Source organism: Lipophrys pholis (genome assembly GCF_963383615.2).
Source record: "Lipophrys pholis genome assembly, chromosome: 21".
Classification (NCBI taxonomy): Eukaryota; Metazoa; Chordata; class Actinopteri; order Blenniiformes; family Blenniidae; genus Lipophrys; species Lipophrys pholis.
Window position 1 is genome coordinate 23081042 of NC_137649.1, and position 19220 is coordinate 23100261.

Consider the following 19220-nt stretch of genomic DNA (forward strand, 5'->3'; position numbering starts at 1 on the left):
GATTTCAAAGCTCTGGTGCTCTCAGACGAGGCCTCGGACTCTCAAACTGCTCTACTAGTCAAATATGACATAATTAGAATTTGAAAACACTGGACACACTTCCTGTTTACATCTCCACCATTAATCTGGCTCCTTCATGAACAGGCTCGTCTTTCAGAGAAAAACCAGTAAACCTGCTGCACGCTGACCTCAGCGGGATTAGAGGTGCAGATTACCGTGTTGCAGAATCCCAAACACGCCGTGTTTCCCCCCTCGACTTGTTCAGTGTGTGTTACTCTGTGGTAATCCCTGCGGCTCGTGGTAGTAGTCCTCATATGGACACTCTGTCCAGTTGCAGCAGGTGTGGGATACCTGCGAGAGGCTGACAGCAGGTGGACCTGGTCTGGATGTCAAAAAAACAAACTGGACCTAAGGTCCAACCGACACAAGGTCCATCAGTGATTAAACTCATCCGAGTTCACTTCAGGTCATGACACCAACCTGATGAGCATCAGACCAGTAAAACAGAACATAACTCCTTTATTTTAGAGAAAAAAGAAATTCAGATTAAACACATTTTCACAAAACCTGAAAGAGGTGAACCTGCGATACATATCAGACAGAGTCAGATATTTGGTTTGATGGTGACTGCTGCAGCGCCTCAGACCGTAACAGTAAATGCTAACGAATAATGCTACTCGACGCAAACAAGCATGTGCCGAACTACCAGGGTGGCATAGGGTGGCCGACGCCACCCAAAGAGAAAGGCTTCACGTAACACTCGCCTGGTACCAGTAAGACGGGTCTTGGTTCGTCACCCCTGCAGCGATCCGCATGTACGTTTTGACGCGAATGCTCCTAATGCATTAATGTGACGTCGGTCTCACTGTTGTGTTCCGGCTCCCTACAATTAGCAGTTACTTACATTGAAAAGCTGAATATATGGATGGAATATGTGAACTCTACCCAGCAGAGTGGCAACGCAAAGCTTTTATTATCATGTGTGCCGTAATAAAATGAGCTTTTATATGCAATCATTTCCAAACATCATGGTGGAACCAGACAGGAGGGTGAGATTAGCCGTGCGTCTCCGCAGCGGTTCGTGTGCAACAAGGCCACTTTAATGCCGCGCTGCTCTATCGGAGGCTGCTGGCGTGGAGATCTGAGGCCCTGCGCACAATTATTTGAAATAGCAATCTTGCTGAGACTCCATGTGTAAGCACTCAGAGAGGCAGGCCGACTCCTGACCATTAGACCTGACGTCTGCGGTGAGTCCATGCATGGAACAGACGAGAAACGCTCAGCTGAGCTGGAGACGGAGACAGAGAGGAAGCAGTTAGTCCTCCTTGTGTATTTACGGGATAAAAATCTGTAAAAACAGAAGCACCGTGGCTTTTTTTGTTTTATTTTTTTTTTCTGATTTCAGTCGAGAGGTGAAAAAATGTACCGTTTGAAACTGAAGAAAAGAAGAAGGAAAAGAGAATTTTCTGTTTGAGAGCAGCATTATTCTCTTAACTAGATCATTTCAGAGAGTTCAGAGATGACGCTTGTGCTGCTTCACGATACTGCACCAGGACACATGAAGAAAAGAAACAGAGCGGATTCTGTAGCATCGGACAGGATAGAAAAAACCCTGATTTCTACCAAAATGTATTATTTTATCAGGATTATTGTTGGATTAACTCCTGAAACCCATAAATATGTGCCAGTTCATCATTCTTCCTACTCCTTTTCGTTATGTCGAGTCTTTTATTTATTTAATTATCTTGTTTGTGGTTTTTTTGTTTGTTTTGTTTTCATTCCCTCATGTCCGAAATACACTTTATAAATCAAAATGTCACGTATGTGTGACATTAGATTTGCGTTTAACTGTATTTATTTGCATTTTCCAAATGTTAATATTTCATTTTAATATATCTATTTTTGGTATTAATGTGCCTTATATCTAATTTAAGATTATTTTAGTCAGATATTTCTTTATTTTATGTCTGCGTCCTGCACTGCTCTATGTTACAGAACACTGGCAGCTGTCTTGCCGTTTAGTTTATCCACGGCCCCGGAGACGTTCAGCCAAACAAGTTTCCAGGGTTACATATGCATATGAAAACAAAACAACTCAAGAAGAAAATGAATAATCTGAATAACCGTTACGCCGACCTTTGACCTTCATCGACGCCTGCAGCCTAACCTAATCAGTAGAATTAAAGGGCCAAGCGCAGGCGGGCTAATGAAGGCGAGGCTCGCAGCAGAAAACTGTGTGCTTTGCAAAGGTTGAGAGGTGAAGTCATTTAGAAGAGTCTGAGACAGCTATTTATTTGATTCTGTAGTTATCATGTTCCTGCGTCTTAAACGCCTTGTGAAATTCTTTGGGGTTTCCAGGCAGTGCAGTCAGCATGAAGCAGAAAACAATGAAAATTCCCTTTTATAGTTAAGTGCTTCTGGCTGCCGCCTGCGTCCCTCACCACAGAAAGACGCAGGAGCACATAAACACACGCAGTCGTGTTTCCATCTCTTCCAGGTTCAGGATGACGACCCGAAGGTCCCGTTTCACGGCTCGGCTTCGCGGCGTGGAGAGCCGAGGGGCGAGAGCAGCCGGACGGGGTGGAGGCCAGATGAGGTAATGGATTTCCAAATTACAGAAAACCTCAACCCCCCCCCCCCTGCCGACATCCAGTGGAGCACATGCATTTATAACAAACTACCACACAGCTGACTAACAACACGTCTCTGCTCTCGGTTTTACCGAAAATCAGGAAAAAGAAAAAAAGATTTATTTAACTAGAAGTAAAAAAAACTCATACAGAGCACATTATCACAAGTAGAATATCTTCGGTTTTCCCAGTGAACAAGCTGCGTATAAAGATTGTTTGATTCCTTTCTTATAACAATGCTTCTTGGAAATAAATCTTTTTCCCACTGGAAACACTGATTATTTCCCTTTTAAATGGTTTCACATTAGAAACAAACATTTGTTGGTTGCGCCCATGAAAATTTTGCCAAAACTTCTCTGCCAACACCAAACAGCTTTTCTTTTCTCGCACCACCGACGGGCTTTTGTTTCCAGAGGAGGAGGAGGAGGAGGAGGAGGAGGAGGAGGAGGAGGAGGAGGAGGAGAAGGAGGAGGAGGCAGAAAGAAAACCTTCAGCATCCCGACGTTCTGACCCAAAGATCAGAGCTGGAGAACAGCGGCTTCCTCCAACGGTCTGGCCAACGGCAGCTCTGCAGCCACATGTGGCTCTACAACCTCTCTGTAATGGTTCTTTAATGGCTCTACAACCCCTCTGTAATGGGTCTACAGCCCCTCTGTAGTGACTCTACAACCCCTCTGTAATGGTTATCTAATGTCTCTACACCCCCTCTGTAATGGTTCTCTAATGGCTCTACAGCCCCTCTGTAGTCACTCTACAGCCCCTCTATAATGGCTCTACAGCCCCTCTGACTCTACAGCCCCTTCATAGTGACTCTACAGCCCCTTCATAGTGACCCTACAGCCCCTCTGTAATGGCTCTACAGCCACTTCATAGTGACTCTACAGCCCCTTTATAGTGACCCTATAGCCCCTCTGTAATGGCTCAACAGCCCCTTCATAGTGATTCTACAGCACCTTCATAGTGACCCTACAGCCCCTCTGTAATGGCTCTACAGCCCCTTCATAGTGACTCTACAGCCCCTCTGTAATGGCTCAACAGCCCCTTCATAGTGACTCTACAGCCCCTTCATAGTGACCCTACAGCCCCTCTGTAATGGCTCTACAGCCCCTTCACAGTGACCCTACAGCCCCTCTGTAATTGTTCTCCTCTTGGGACAGTAACCAGGATTAAAGCCATAAAAAGAAAAGTCTCAGAGGAAAATAGAACTTTTCACTCAGTAACTTTGACAACCTGTCGCTTTGACATGTGGACAGAAACTATTCAAAAGTCCCGGTGAGGATCTGAAACTGATAAAAAAAAAAAAACTCTTGAAACAGACAGAGAAAGGTGAAACTGTTAAAATAGTTCACCCTCTATTGGATGACTTTTTATTTTATAAGGTAAAATACATGACGTACCACTTCTTGAGAACTATATGCTTCTTAACTACACTAATCCAAGTTGCCCCCCAGAGTCCTGGATGTCCTTTTCCATAGCCTCCCGCTCAGGATGGGACATGTTGGACAAAGGACTGGAGGCTGGAGGAGCAGCTCTAAAGCACAATCGTAAGGTCTGTGAGGGGGTAGGGAAGTGGCTCGGAGCTCATTAAATACCTCCCTTAAATCATGGCGGGGCAGAAGAGAGGTCTAGTGCCTCTGGGGCGGGGGAGTGGGGGGGGGGGCTACAGTGGACTGAGGGGGGCTACAGCAGAATGCAGACAGCGAGAACGGCAAGAAACTACTCAAACTCCTGATGGTGTTTGAGCAGCAGTCAGTTTGGGGGTTGAGGAGGACACAGAGGGCTTGTAGAGATCAGCAGGAGTAGAGAGACATGGGCTTTGGGGCAAATCGACTCTGGCCACAGAAGGATTGATCGCTTGTTTCCACTTCACATGGCCTGACTGTGGCGGGGTTCAAACTTACAGGATTTGGAAGGGAAGGTCACGGGAGGAGAGCCACACCTTCTGCTTGGCTTGGTAGGTAGGTACGAGATTCCTGTGGCGACCCGCCAGGCGTTTGTTGCAGGCGGCAGAATAGAGGAGAGCAGCATGTATGAGGGAGTCATGAGCACATGGAACCTGGAGCAACTGGCTACTCTAGGATGTAGGGTGGCAAAGCAGCCTTCAGATCCTGATTTGCCCGCTCTGGGTGCCCATTGCTCCTGAGGGTGGTATCCAGACAAAAGACTACATAAGGTCCCCAGCTTTCCATCTGAACTTTGAGCCGTGGTCGAACGTATCCCAACGTATTCTATGGTGCCGACAAACATACTAGACCGTGAGATCAGCAGTCTCTGTGGCAGGAGGTAGTTTGGGTAGAGGGGCAAAATGCACAGCCTTGGCGAAATGGTCAACGGTGGTCAGTATGACAGTGGAGGCAGAATGTCCACAGCTCGTATGTAGGACCATGGACAGTTTCAAATTAAATCTCCCTAGAAATAAAGAGCATTGATACGTTTGGCTGAGCAGCAATAGAGAGGTTGTTATGGTCAGTCCAGACGACAGAGGGTCTCCACTACACCACAGGGGAGCAACTCCTGATTTCCAACATTGTAGTTGTGCTCATCAGGCAAGAGGCATCGAGAGGAGGAGGAAAAATTTAAAAAACAGAAAACTGTTCCCATCCTTTACTCGCTTTACCTAAATCCAGTCGGATCATAAAGGTGTGTGTCGGTGTGTGTCGGTGTGTGTCGGTGTGTGTTGGTGTGTGTCGGTGTGTGTCGGTGTGTGTCGGTGTGTGTGTGTCGGTGTGTGTCGGTGTGTGTCGGTGTGTGTCGGTGTGTTGTCAGCGTCTCCCTCTGTAGTTTGCTGTGAGACTGACCGAAGGCGGAAAACACCTCCGTACAAACTCCAGACTCCTGATTACAGTTCTGGATGATTACAGGGGTCGCCATAGTAAATGTCAGGCTTCACCTCGGCCGCCTCGCCACACACACACCGGCTGCAGGGGCGTCGTCTGAGAGAAAACTGTGCATCCGAGGCCTCGCTCCGACCACGCTGCAGGTACTTCAAACCGGAGAGACGGAGGAGGCAGGAAGAGCTGAAATCTGCCGTCTTAGAAAGTCGTGTTCACAGTTTGCTTCCACTTCTGCTGGCCTTGACTTGAACAATGAGCCAGTTTTAAAACAAAATCTGGACAGAAACAAAAAAAATAATAATACATTTATGCTTGTTTATCCTTTTTATACCAATGAGAAATAAAAAAAAGATGAAAAAGCAAGATGTGGCACCACATCAGATAACAAGCGAATTCCCACAGCTTTCTAATTATGTTTGAAAATAATTGTAAAATCTTGAAATTCTAGTTACCACATTTCAAAGAAGACAAGCAAGAAGAAAAAAAAAAAGCCTGGAGGAGATATAAGTCTTTGCCTCACATGGTTCCACTTTACGGGCTTGAAGAGAAACAAACAAATTGCACCTCATTTGGTTAGGCTGGGTATTTTTAACTGCTTTTGGCTGGCGAAGCCGCAACACAATCAATTGCATGCTAGAGAACAGCACTGACTCGACAGAAAACACACACACGCACACACACACACACACATACACACACACACACACACACACACACACACACACACACACACACACACACGCATCCTGTACAGTATCCAGACGCTTCACAAAGAAAGTTGCTGCTTTCTCCGCTCATGGCCTGGCTTGACTCTCCCTAACGGGACTGAGTCAGCAAATTGCTCCGGCAGTAAAGCGGCTGGACTACATGGATGCTGTTTGTTGAGGAGTTAAACTGAATGACCAACTTTCCCTTTTTGTAAGACGTGTGTTTGGTGAAGCCGTCGCAGTCCTTTAGGTCAAAGTCATTTTTGAGAAAAAAGCATGTGTGTGTGGGTGTGTGTGTGTGTGTGTGTGTGTGTGTGTGTGTGTGTGTGTGTGTGTGTGAAGTCTCTCCAGCGTTTCACTCCTCCTTGTGAAAGAGTGTGTGTGGGCTTCCATTGGGGTCTTTGAAGACTTGAAAGGAGCTTTCATATGGACCGGACTGGACCGGACTGGACCTCCAGAGCACAGCGAAGGTTCTCTGCCGGTAGAACGGATCAAACAAGATGGCTGTGGCCCTGACTCGCTTTTTTTTTTCTTTTCTTTGTTTTGTTTGAACTTGAGTAGGAGGGAAGGAATCTGAACCTTGTTATACCATTTATTAAAAAAAAACAGAAAAAAAAAAGAGCAAGTAAAAAGTGAACTGGAACACTTTCAGCGGGACAGTGTGTTCCAGGTGTCTCTCCGGGTACCCCCACAAGCCCAACACTTACTGAAAATCACCTGCAGGTGTGTTAATGGTTGCCTGAACGCTGAGTCAGCGCTTGTTCAGACAATCCTGTTGTTTCTGCATGTGCTGAATAAAGAAACAGGACTGTGGTGGACTGTGGTGGACCAAGATGGACTGTGGTGGACTGTGATGGACTGTGGAGGACTGTGGTGGACCAAGATGTACTGTGGTGGACTGTGGTGGACTGTGGAGGACTAAGATGGACTGTGGTGGACTGTGGTGGACTATGATGGACTATGATGGACCGGTGACCTTCCCTCTTCCCTCTTCCCCCAGCTATTAAATTCAGAATTAGAAAATATGGTTGACAGCGTTGGAGTTTTCTGCTGTTATTTGCCTTAATGTTTTTTGTTATAATAAAAAAAAAAAAAAACCTTGAAATCATTTTTAACCACTTGGAAAAAAACTACATCCCACACTTGACTGTGGTTTGCAGATTTCCTTCTGCTCTTAATGGGCTCCAGCCTCTTTATTGACTGGCTTTTATTTTGAAATGGATTGTTTTAAACTCACCTGCTCTATATTTTAGTACTGTTACTTTTAAAACTTTTCAAACAACTGTAAGTGTAATAATTGTATTTAGCAGGACAAAGACAGCTCTCGTGGACAGAGCATGCTGTGGGACACAGAGGGAGTCCCTCCTGATGTTCACACTCCCACAGAGAGGCCGAGGTCTTTGAGTGCACATCCCTCTGTTACATGGTTACATCCACATTCCCCACCAACACTCCAATCGAGCTCTGTCTTCACTGCTAACGCTCATTCATCCTGCTGACTCATCGCTCTGAGAGGAGGGAATGGTCACTCAGCGATAGAAAACTTGTGATGAGAAATCGGAACGTTGTTCTGTCTCATTTCGCACAAAGGAGATAAATTATCATCGTGTTTTTCTTGGATGCTCAAAGAATCAGCTCCACTCACGTCCTTGATGAGCAAGTGTTTTGCTCAAGAGCACCATGTGGAGAGTTGGGTGGTAAGAATCGTGTTCTAGCTCCGAACCTGCCGATTTCCATCTCGACTCTCGGAGCAGTCATCCATCATGTGTAATCTGGTATGAACAAACAACCAACCCACAAACCAACCAATAAATCAGAATCGCCCAACAACCAACCAAGCGACGACCGACCGACCGACCGAACAATCAACCAATCAACCAATCAACCAACCACCCAAAAACAACTCACCTACACAACCAAACAAACAAAATAACAAGCAAATAAACAAACAAATAAAAGCCTTCCCATCCATTCCACCAACCAACAAATCAACCAATAAATCAGACCCACCCAACAACCATCCAACCAATGACCGACTGAACGATCGACCAACCAACCAACCAACAACCGCCCAACTACCCACCAACCGACCCACCTATCAACCAACCCACCAACCAACCAACAACCGCCCAACTACCCACCAACCGACCCACCTATCAACCAGCCCACCAACCAACCAACAACCGCCCAACTACCCACCAACCGACCCACCTATCAACCAACCCACCAACCAACCAACAACCACCCAACTACCCACCAACCAACCAACAACCGCCAAACTACCCACCAACCAACCAACCAATCAAACCAACCGACTACCCACCAACCAACCAACCTGCCAACCAATTAACCATGCAACCAATCCACTGATCCAACCTTCCACCAACCGACCAACCGACCAACTGACCCACTGACCGTGTTACATCCTCCATACCATTGAAGATAAATATTCTTGGCCTGAACTGTCGTGCTTGAGATGTTTTATGAGTCCTGACCTGTTGAACAACAAGGACAACCAGCTTCTTTAGAGAATGAAACTGAATGTGTGTGGGTTCAATTCTCTGCTGCAATCAAAGCTGATCAACTGGTGAGTGTGAGTGGAACAAACTGGTAAGAGTACAGGCATTCAGACAGATACTCTCAGAAGAGTGTAAAAGGGTATCGCAGCAATGCAACATTAGCATGTAGATACGAAACATTCCTATTGTTGTTCCGAGCATCGACTCAAGACCCGAGCACGACACCAAGTGACTCCTCTCCCTCCCCACTCCCAGAAGAGACCAGGGCCACGACCCACTGCACGCTGAATGGATTACTGACAGCTGATGGGCCGTTACCTTACGTCAGTGGACACGCTTTTCCTGTCTGCAAGCAAACTGTGCCATAGTTCAGGTCTCTCACAGATCTCAGATCAACTGCATACGCAGTGAAGATCTGCATATACGTCACTGATCGAAATGTGATTGTTGTGAAAATTTGCTTGGTTACAATTAAAAATCTCTGTTACTCATTCTTTGCTTTGATAAGCTTTTTTTTTTTCAGCGTTCCAAAGATTAAATTGGCCTCATAGTGCTTATCTGGAGTCTACCAACGCCCTGTCAACATGATTTTTCTGTTTTTGTTTCAAAAAAGTTGCATGAGCAGTTGCCAGTATTTTAATAATGTTCACTGTGTACATGAACGTCTGAGAAATACTGGCAATGCTGTAATTTTTCATGCCAGGCCACACGTTCATAAAGTCACCTCACACAGTGAGAACAGCAGGACGTAAAGCTGTCAGATCCTTTTCTCAGGCTTTCTTCATGGTTCAGTATTTCCATATATGCAGACGACGGTCTACTAAATGATAGGAAATCTTTCACTTTGTTGGAGAACAAACCATTTGAGTGTTAATGCTCATCTACTCAGAAACATTATTTAATACCACTGAAGTGTTAGTAGTTGTGAGAAGTTGCGTTTTCCTTGTTCAGGTAGGTGTTCTTCTTCTTCTTCAGGGTTTAATGGCAGGTTGCATCCATTAAGTTGCATTATCGCCATCTGCTGGTTCTATCACTCTACATTGTTTCCCACCGCTCTCTTCATCCCTGATGACTGTTTCCCTTCTTCTTCACTCGGGTTCTATGGCAATTGGCTTCCATGAAGTTGCACTATCGCCATCTGCTGGTTCCAGCTAGTCCATATCATTCCCACCTCTCAAAAATAAAAAGAAAGAAAGAAAGAAAGAAAGAAAGAAAGAAAGAAAGAAAGAAAGAAAGAAAGAAAGAAAAGCAAGGCTGTTATTCTGCACACAAACACTCCATAGACAATAAGTTAACCATTTTCACCACCACGAGCTGTAATAGCTTCATCCCAGTTTTTTTTTTCCGTTTCCTTCATCAGCTCATGCAGGAATGTCTTTGCGTCTCCATCACTGCGTCTCCTGGACGGGCTGCTGTCCTTTGCTTGATCCAGAAGTGTTTTGTTGGCACGGACAGAGATGAGTAACTGGGCTGAGCCACAGGAATCACAGCTAATCAGGACGCGTCGCCTCCTTTGTGGTGTCGTGTCCCCAGCAGGTCCCTGGGGGACAAATCACCTTCGTCCACTGACCGTTTCCTCCACGCTCACAAGAACCAGTGAGGTTTGATGCTATTTACTGTTGATCTGGAAAATCGTTTCTCAATATATAGATATAGATATAGATATATATAGATATATATATAGATAGATAGATAGATAGATAGATAGATAGATAGATAGATAGATAGATAGATAGATAGATAGATAGATAGATAGATAGATAGATAGATAGATAGATAGATAGATAGATAGATAGATAGATAGATATATAGATATAGATATAGATATAGATATAGATATAGATATAGATAGATATATAGATATAGATAGATATATAGATATATAGATATATAGATATATACACACACACACATTAATGGACAATCATATACAAATTAAAGACAAATTGTAAATGTGCCAGATTATAGCAAAACTGTACATTTACATCTGTAGTGCCGAGGCAGGTCACACAAGCACTACAGTGTATAAAGAAATACAAAACATAGTATAAAAACTATACAAATTACATTTAGGTAAAATGAGCGCAGGACTGATTTGCTTTAAAATGATGTTTGAATTGTTTTTTGAAAGAAATGTCAGGCGGGCATCATGTCTGTCGGCAGGCGGATCCAAAACTGAGCTCCTCTTATGGAAATATTGTTTTAAGTTAAGTTGAGACTTAAGTTCGACGACTCGACCGGTGTCCTTTCGTCATTTTCAGCGAAAAGCCGATTTCATGTTTGCAGTTTTAACAGCCACCAGAAAAAAAGATTGAAGAACGGTCGATGTATGGCCGTCAGTCGAGAGTTGGGTTTCTTCTGATGTTTTATTCTGCACGAATCCAAACTGTTCTATGTGTTTTTTGTCTGTGACGCTGAGATTCTACACGAAAGAGCTCAAATCGCCTCGAGTGTCTGCTTCTCCTTGGACCGATTGTGACACCGGAGCTTTGTCCATCGTGTGAAAGGAACAAAGTCGGGTTGTTGTTTTTTTTTTTTCACAAGTCAAACTGTTGCCGTGAACAAACGGACGGATCACATCACGGATTACACACTCGCTTTGTAATGGTGCAACAATATTTAATTAAGGTTAGAACATCAAGTCACGTCCCGGGCTGCCAAAAATCATTTTAGAGTTGATGTACAAACACGGCTTAACCTTATCTGTTGAGTTTGTGTTTCTTTGGAGTAGGTCATTGTTTTTGTTTCCCCGAGCTGTTTTTAACCGGCCATGACTCAGAGTCAAACTCCAATAGAATCAATTATTCCTTTGGAGGAAACGATCGGCCGCTGGGCGATACTTCGCAATCTGCACTGCGGATCGTCTTTCGGCTGTTTTCTGCTGGTGGTTTTTCCGACAGCAGAATTTCAGGTTCCAGTCTCCTTTATGTCCTTCCTCGCTGATCTTCCTCTTCTCCTCTTCATCCTCAGCTTCCTTCCTCCATGTCCTCGGTTCTCCTCTCTTGTTTACTCTCATCAGTTTCTCATCATCGGTGCTCCTTCTCTCTCACCACCACATCTTTATCGTCATCTTTTTCTCCTCTCCTCGTGTCCAGCCTCTCCCACGACGCTTCATCTGTGTGCACAGTGCACATTTCACGACTGTTTCCTGTTTTATTTTGAAGTCTCATGCTGTCTCTCATTACAGGCTCCATGATTTCCCCCTCCTCGTTTCCGATTGCTGATCCTGATGTCTTTTACCTGAGTGGGTGATTGTCTGCACCTGGTGACTTCTATAACAAGCCTCTGCATTTTCACTTGAAACCACAAAAAAAAAAAAAAAGAAGAATAAAAGTGTCAGGGTCACTTCCTGTCAGGGTCACTTCCTGTCCCTGAGCTCAGCTTTCAGTGAGGGAAACGAAGTCAGCATGATGTGAAGATTAGAAAGAAGACAGTGAATGTAAATGTTGAGTAAATGTTTTTTCTTCATGTAGCACGAAGAAGTGAATCCAAACTCCGCCCAGTTTCTGGTTTTCCATACGCAATCTTCATCGTGTCTTTTTAGGCAAGTAATACTTTGATAAATCCTGCCGTTTATATTTTGGGAGAAATGTGTTTTATGTATATGTGGAGCATTCACAAATCACAGGAAGAGATTTTGCAAACCGGATGTGATGCGCAACCCGGAAGTGACGCTGTAAAAACAGGAAGTGACTTTTTATAAACAGGAAGTGCCCCTGTGCCATGTGTCTGGTGCAAATGTTTGTAGCCACTGGTGTTTGGATCGCTCTCCAACTCTTTTCGTTGTGCTTCTCCCATGCAAAGGCAGTTTCTGTGAGTACAATGGATTTCTTTATGGGCTTCTAGAATTCTGTTTGTTTGTTTTCACACAGTTTGTTTGTTTTGTATTGTTTTTCTAGATTCACAAAATATTAAGTATCCAAATAAATTCCATGCGCCTGAGCGTCCTGAGTCGTTGGGGAAAATGTTCAGCTGCTTGGAAAGATAACCCACGACAAATCCCGTCGGCTGCTTGAGGAGCAGTTAAACGCAGAACACCGTTCTGCACTAGTTTTCTGGTTGTTTTGTTGGTCACCAACAAGGCTCTGGTCACAGCTCTCCGTGTTCCCTCCCTCTTTCCTCGGACATGAAAGGACTTTTCATAGACACAAGTTGGAATCATTCCAAGCGAAGTCGTCCGGTCACCAGCATTTCCTCGGAAGTCCTTTCGGCCAACAAGGCTGCTGGGAGAGTGAACCGCTTGACTCTCGCCTCACAGGGGGCCGTGCTTGAAACGTCCCCTGGGGATTGCTGGCCTCCAGATTGACCGCAAATCGAGGGAGGAGAGATGAGTCGACGAGCGCCGAGGGCCCGCAACATTTTTCCATTTCCGTAAGCTTCATTTATGGTGTTTGTGTCGGCAGCTTGATTTTGATTGACCGAACATCTGATTGACGGGCTCATGTTCTGGTAGTGAAATGAGGTTTAGTGGATTCACAGAAAATGTGCAGCATGCATCAAAAATAAATGAGAAGAGTGCATAAATTTGTGCAACAAAAACAGAAAAGTCACACCAATATTTAACATTTCCAGTTCAGGCAGGTTTGATGGCCTTTCCAAAAAAAATTGTTTGAACTTTTCAACAATTTTTGACCGTTTTAACAGCAAACTTCACCAATATCAAACTTTAGTCGTAGTTTTATCTTGGTGATTGAGTTTTATTTGTTTTAGGCAATTTTAACAGATTATTTTTCACTGTGTGCTTCAAGCCGTTTGAGATTCTTTTGAATGAAAAGTGCTTTATAAACAAAATGGATTATTATTATTGCCATTTTATCTCTTCATTTGTTCGCTGTTTCCAGCAGTCTGATCAGTTTTAGATCTTCAGCTTCACTTTTCAGTTCAGTTTCTCTCACATTTCAAACTTTCAAAACCTCTGAAACTTTATATTCCTCTGAGAATTTTCTTTATTTGGATTTAATCCTGGTTTTCTTACCAAGAGGATACTTGACTCAACATTTGTCAACATTTTCTTGACTTACTAAACATTTCTACCTCCAACTGGGAGGTAAAAAGGCTTTTAGATGGTAAATCTGGGTTGGAAATAAAATGTTCATGTCCTTTGTAATTGACTGGAAGCTTCATGGAGCCACTGCAGAGGGGCTGTAGAGCCACGAGGAGTACCAGCTGAACAAATCGGACTGGAAAAGTACAGACACCAGAGGAAGTGAAGCCTGGAGAAACATAAAGAGACAGCGGCGCTTAAAATAAAACGGGAAACATAAACAATGAAGACGCAGGCAGAAAATGCAAAACACTGAACCTGAATCAAATACGAGGATTGACTTTAACAATCTAGAATTAACATTAATAGTTTAGTAGATCAGATCAACTCTATTGCCGGGTCTGATTGCATTGGCTAACAAAAGTTTATTTATTTATTGGAATGTTATGTAATGGATGGAAACAAGGACCAATCGCTTAGATTTTGGCACGTTCACCGTTTCGAACAAATAAGAATAAAATATCCGTACCAAGCGGACGAGAGGCAGTTCATGGAGGCGCTCTGAGTTGGAGTGGCTGCTGGAGATGCATGAGCGTTTAAACGAAAAGAGGGAAAACAAAAATGCAGCTGAACATTTTGTCAAACGTGCAGGATGACGTTGTAAAACAAGGATTTGTGTTTCACAACAATGTGACTTGTTTGTTTTACTGTTGGTCTGGAGACAAGTAGTTCTGTCAAATGCATTTTTGGATGATTTTTAAATGAAACGCATAAATAAATCATTATTATTCCCATTTTAATGCTTTTTTAATCACTGGTTTTCAGCCATTTTATCTCCTTTTAGTTTGCTGTTTCCAGCAGTATGATCAGTTTTAGATCTTCAACTTGTTAGTGTGGTGTGAACGTAACGGGTTTGGGCTGGGTTTCCTTCGCCCACGCCCAGACCTGCCCACTGCGAGGTGACGGTGCTCACCACCGTCTCGCTCTCATTTCCAGCAGAACCGTTCTACAACACCGTGAAGTTTGAGACCATGTAAATGAGAACTGGATGCAGAGATCTGCAGTGAAGCAGCACATAGGAAAAGGCCACATGTGTGAAGGAAAAAAAAAACACTTTCATTTGATTTCATATGAATCCATCAGATAAACTCGTGGAAAGAAACGCTGACTCGTCTCTGTCGGCTAATTTCAGCGAATGTGAAACAATATAAGAACTTCGGTTATGTTTCATTCAGCTTCTGCTCGTCGTCTTCATGATTAGTCTTCCTGCACTAAAGTATTTTCTCGGGATGCACCGGTACCAGTACCACTTTTGGGTTCGATGCTGCACTTAAAGGATAAAACCCGTCGAGTACAACGTGACGTCACGGAGATTCTTTGATATTAATGAGAATAACAGAAGTAAAACTGACGATGCTCCATGCTGAAGCCTTGGAGGCTGATGGAGGCTGATGGAGACTGTTGGAGGCTGTGCTGAGGCTGATGGAGGCTGTGCTGAGGCGGCTCAGGACAACACATATCCTTTGCGTATTGTTCGCACATGGAGTACAAATCAGGCTTTATGGTCTTCAATGAGTACTCCTGTCAGTACTCTGTCTCGGCAGTAGCTAAAGGTTAGTACTCCTACTTGTACTGATCCTTTAAAAAAAAAAAAAAGTAGCATCAGTGCTCACCTAGTATTTTCATTTTCTATTAGTATGATTTTTTATTTTTTTTTAAATGCAGTTGAGTTCCTCATAAACGTGTCTTTGTTAGTTTTTTTTTCATATGAAACTCGTCCTGCTTCTGGGACGAAGGAAAACATCATTTTGTTTGTTGTCTTTGGTTTTATTGGAATCTCCAGCAGCGAAGTCCTTGGTCTTTTGTCAGATTTGGGGAGAATTTAACAAACGTTCAGGCCTTACGGACTAAGCTTAGTGGATGTTTTGTAATATTCCAATAAATATGAGGCAGAGACTCTCAATGTGCGACCGTCAGCTGTTTTCGACCCGCTTCAGACTTGACGCACTTGAAAAACGGATCTTCGGCTGTTTGTTAGCAGAGTCTCAACTTTAAGTACAGCCCCAGAGGCTGCAGAAGATGATTGTAATTATCCCAAATGATTTAAGTACCACTTAGGACTGCAGAGTACAGACGTGGCCACAACAGAAGCAAGTGAGAATGTCAAACGAGAAATATTATTTACCGTGCGACCTCAGCTGCGAGACGCGCACTAAAAGGGGGTTTGCTGTTTGCACTGGAGGTAATTACGGCTCTCGGGTCGGATAATGAGACAGCACGGGGCTGATTACACTGTCTCACTGCTGACTGAAAGGAGATAAACAAGAGGGAAGACTCACTCCTCTGAACACTTGCATGTGCAAAAAAAAAACTCTTCGGTTTTATTGCGTTTTTAACCCGTCGTGACGGCGATTCTCCACAGATCCTGTAATATATCTCTGGAATCACATCCCAGCTCCTGCGATCTAATGAGACGGGCGGCTTCACATTCAAACGAAACCGACAGAGAAAAAAAAAAATACCTGTAAAGAAGAAAGCACGACTTGAAATGAGCGGCTGCACAACAACTCCAATTAAAACTGGGGAACATTTGAGTGAATAACACTTAAAACGTGCAGATGTCAGCAGTCCTCAGAGGCCTGAAGCCCCGCCTCACTACAATCACATCCTGGACGTCTAGGACCTTTCTCAGACTGAATGAGACAAATCCTCTTTTCTCAGTCTCATCTCTGACCTCTGACCTGCGGTTATGCTTTTGTCCGTTTATTAATTTTTATCTTATTTTCAGCGGTTTGGAGATTCTTTAATACGCGTAGTATAGTGCGTAGCGTCTATCTACACACTATACTACGCTCTGTGTACTGCAGACCGAGGGACAGAGTTCATTGTGTGCCGCCACAACGCTCCAGCTACATGAAGCATCTGTGTTCAAGGTGACGGCAGAGGTCCAGGAAATTGTGTTTTGCTTTTTTTTTTAGGTTTGAATTGCTAATGGCTTCCAGGACTTCCTGCAGACACTCCTCTGTATCATTACTTTGGTTGGCGTTTGCTCGGTTCATGATCCAGGTCAGTCTGATCCGCCATACAGTGACATTCTGGATATCAGTGGATTTGCATCACCCGTACACGGTCCAATCCCAGTTTGCCGCTATAATCTGTGTCATTTTGTTATTGCTGATAGAAAAACCACAGCCAGGATCTCTTCTGATGAATCGCGCAGCACGGAGGCTTTTCCACGTCTGGATGTGTTTGTTAACCGTTTCACAATCGTGTCCAATGTTTCTTGATGTCCTTCAGTCCGTTTGGTTAGATTAGATGTTCATTTCAGAGCGTGTCTCTTGTGAGTCTTTGTTTTCAAACAGACTTTGGTCCTGCAGAAGAACGTTATATCGGGAGGTGATAACCGAGAAACCGTCAGCGTTCTCCGCTCTGGAACACTGAGCGCTGTATCACCGCCTCGAGGCTCGGGACGCTCTGCACCTCTCTGGGTTCATTTTGTTTCCTCTGCAGAAACGTCACAGCCCACGTAGATTTGGAGATCTGTAGGCCTGTCGGGGGCGCTGTCGCCTGAAAGAAACCCTGACCAGAGAGGAAGTAAAGAAGAAACACGGCTCATTGATTGGTCCGGACCGAAAGAGGAAGTCCCGCCGCTTTAGCCCGTGGATATAAAGTCTTCAGACCAGACTTCAATGAGAGTCTTCCTCTTTACTACCCAGAATGCATTGCCCATTGTTCTTTTACCCGCCTGCTATACAGATCGTCTGTAAAGGAACCAAGACCGAGGTCAAGGGGACCAGAGATCTCTTGTTCGCTCCGGTTCAGAGTTGGTGGGCGTGTTCTCGTCCCCCAAACGAGACGGTGTCTCCTTGATCCAGATCAAACGGGGGACTGTGAACGCACCCCAAGACACTTTGCAAAACATGTCCAATGATGATTTCTGTGTCTGATTGGACACAGGTTTGATTCTGAGCTGTGAATCTTTAAGATGTGATGCTAGTTTAACAGATGTGACCGGTGGGTGTGAGCAGATGTGTCTGAAACAGGAAGGGGGGGGGGGACGGCTCCCAAACGGTCCACTGTTAGCATAGTGTCATGTTCATTCTCGGGTGTTATTGTCGGCACAGAGCGCAGGGGATGGAGCGGAGCTTGGGAACCGCCGACCGGCTTTGTTCTCTGCCATTGTTCATCTTCAGGATGTCCTTCAGGAATGTTACACAGAGGGTCAGAGGAACAAGCTCCACACGGCCGTCTGGAGGCCGGCCAGCGCTGCCCGGTTCAGACGGCCCTGAAAGACCAACAACAACACAGGGCACTTTTGTTCCACTGCTCATGTAATCTGTGTGTGTGTGTTTGTGTACACACACACGATGCTCTTACCTCTTTCCCAGAAAACCCTGACCGTGCCTGTAAGTCAATCCAATTACTTCATAGCACGAGTTACAACGCCGTCATGGACATCGACAGACCAAGTAACTGTGTATCTGGATCAGAACGTTGTCGTATGACGGAGGAATTATCCTGTTGGAAGTCGCTGTAGTAACTCCTCTTGGAGTCCAGTTTGAATGAATGTACTTTAAAATAGCGGGTAAATCACAATGTTAGATTGTACTTGTTGATTGTACTTAAATTAAACATGTTGACTTGCTAGCCCAGTACAACCAGTACCCAATTGTACTCATGAATCAGCCATTTTCTTTTTCTGTGCGTCTTCGTCTGCATTGTTTGTTCTGAGGTGTGTGAAGCCAGGGAGAGAGAGGACAGACTTTCTTCACTTCTGGGGCGTCATTCCAGGTATGGGGGCGATTAGTACCGCTAGAAAACCATTAGAGAGTTAATTTGGCATAATATTGATCTCTTTAAAGAACCTTCAAACCGCTGACATCGTTCGTACTCTCTCGTGTACCTTCAGGCAACGTTTCTGACTGATGACATGATGTAATATACACTTTTATTGCTTGGTTTCACTGCATCCCTACTTTTTTACTTTAAATTTATTATTTGTACTTTCTTCTGCATATATATATATACACATATATATATATATATATATATATATATATAGCCATAACCATAACCAAATCGGGATATATGGATCACACGTTGGCTGTGGTGAACGGCGGAGGTGAGCAGCTGAACCTCATTACCTCTTTGTTTGTGTCATACATGTGAGACACAGCAGGTACGTTACCTGACACCCCAGGCAAGTTCCCCCCAATCCCCCCCCAGCCCTCACTGCCCCCTCGGACAATCTGGTGCCCCGCAGACAGTGTTTAACATGAGCAGGTTCAAACAGCTGGAGTTTCTGTTCTGTTGTTAGAATAGAATGCTTTATTTGTCATTATATGAGTAATTTAAGGAAATTTTAGGTGCCACTCCCTTTGTGCAAAGTACATTTAAAATCCATATATGTTACAGTTTAAAAGAACTCATATGAATAGAAAGTTTAAAAATGTTAAAAGGGCAGTGATTAAACACAGAGATTTTTTAAAAGCCTCCCGAGCAGGACAGCAGTGAGATTAATAACTAATTTTTACCATTGTAAACCC

General features: G+C 44.2%; 1 long non-coding RNA gene across 1 annotated transcript; it reads left to right on the plus strand.

The window, feature by feature from the left end:
• The first annotated feature begins 12389 nt into the window (after window positions 1-12389).
• Window positions 12390-18346, plus strand: LOC308126668. Its single transcript, XR_013936456.1, has 4 exons — window positions 12390-12503; window positions 12590-13061; window positions 16653-16740; window positions 16856-18346. It is a non-coding gene; the product is annotated as an uncharacterized lncRNA (long non-coding RNA).
• The last annotated feature ends 874 nt before the right edge of the window (window positions 18347-19220 follow it).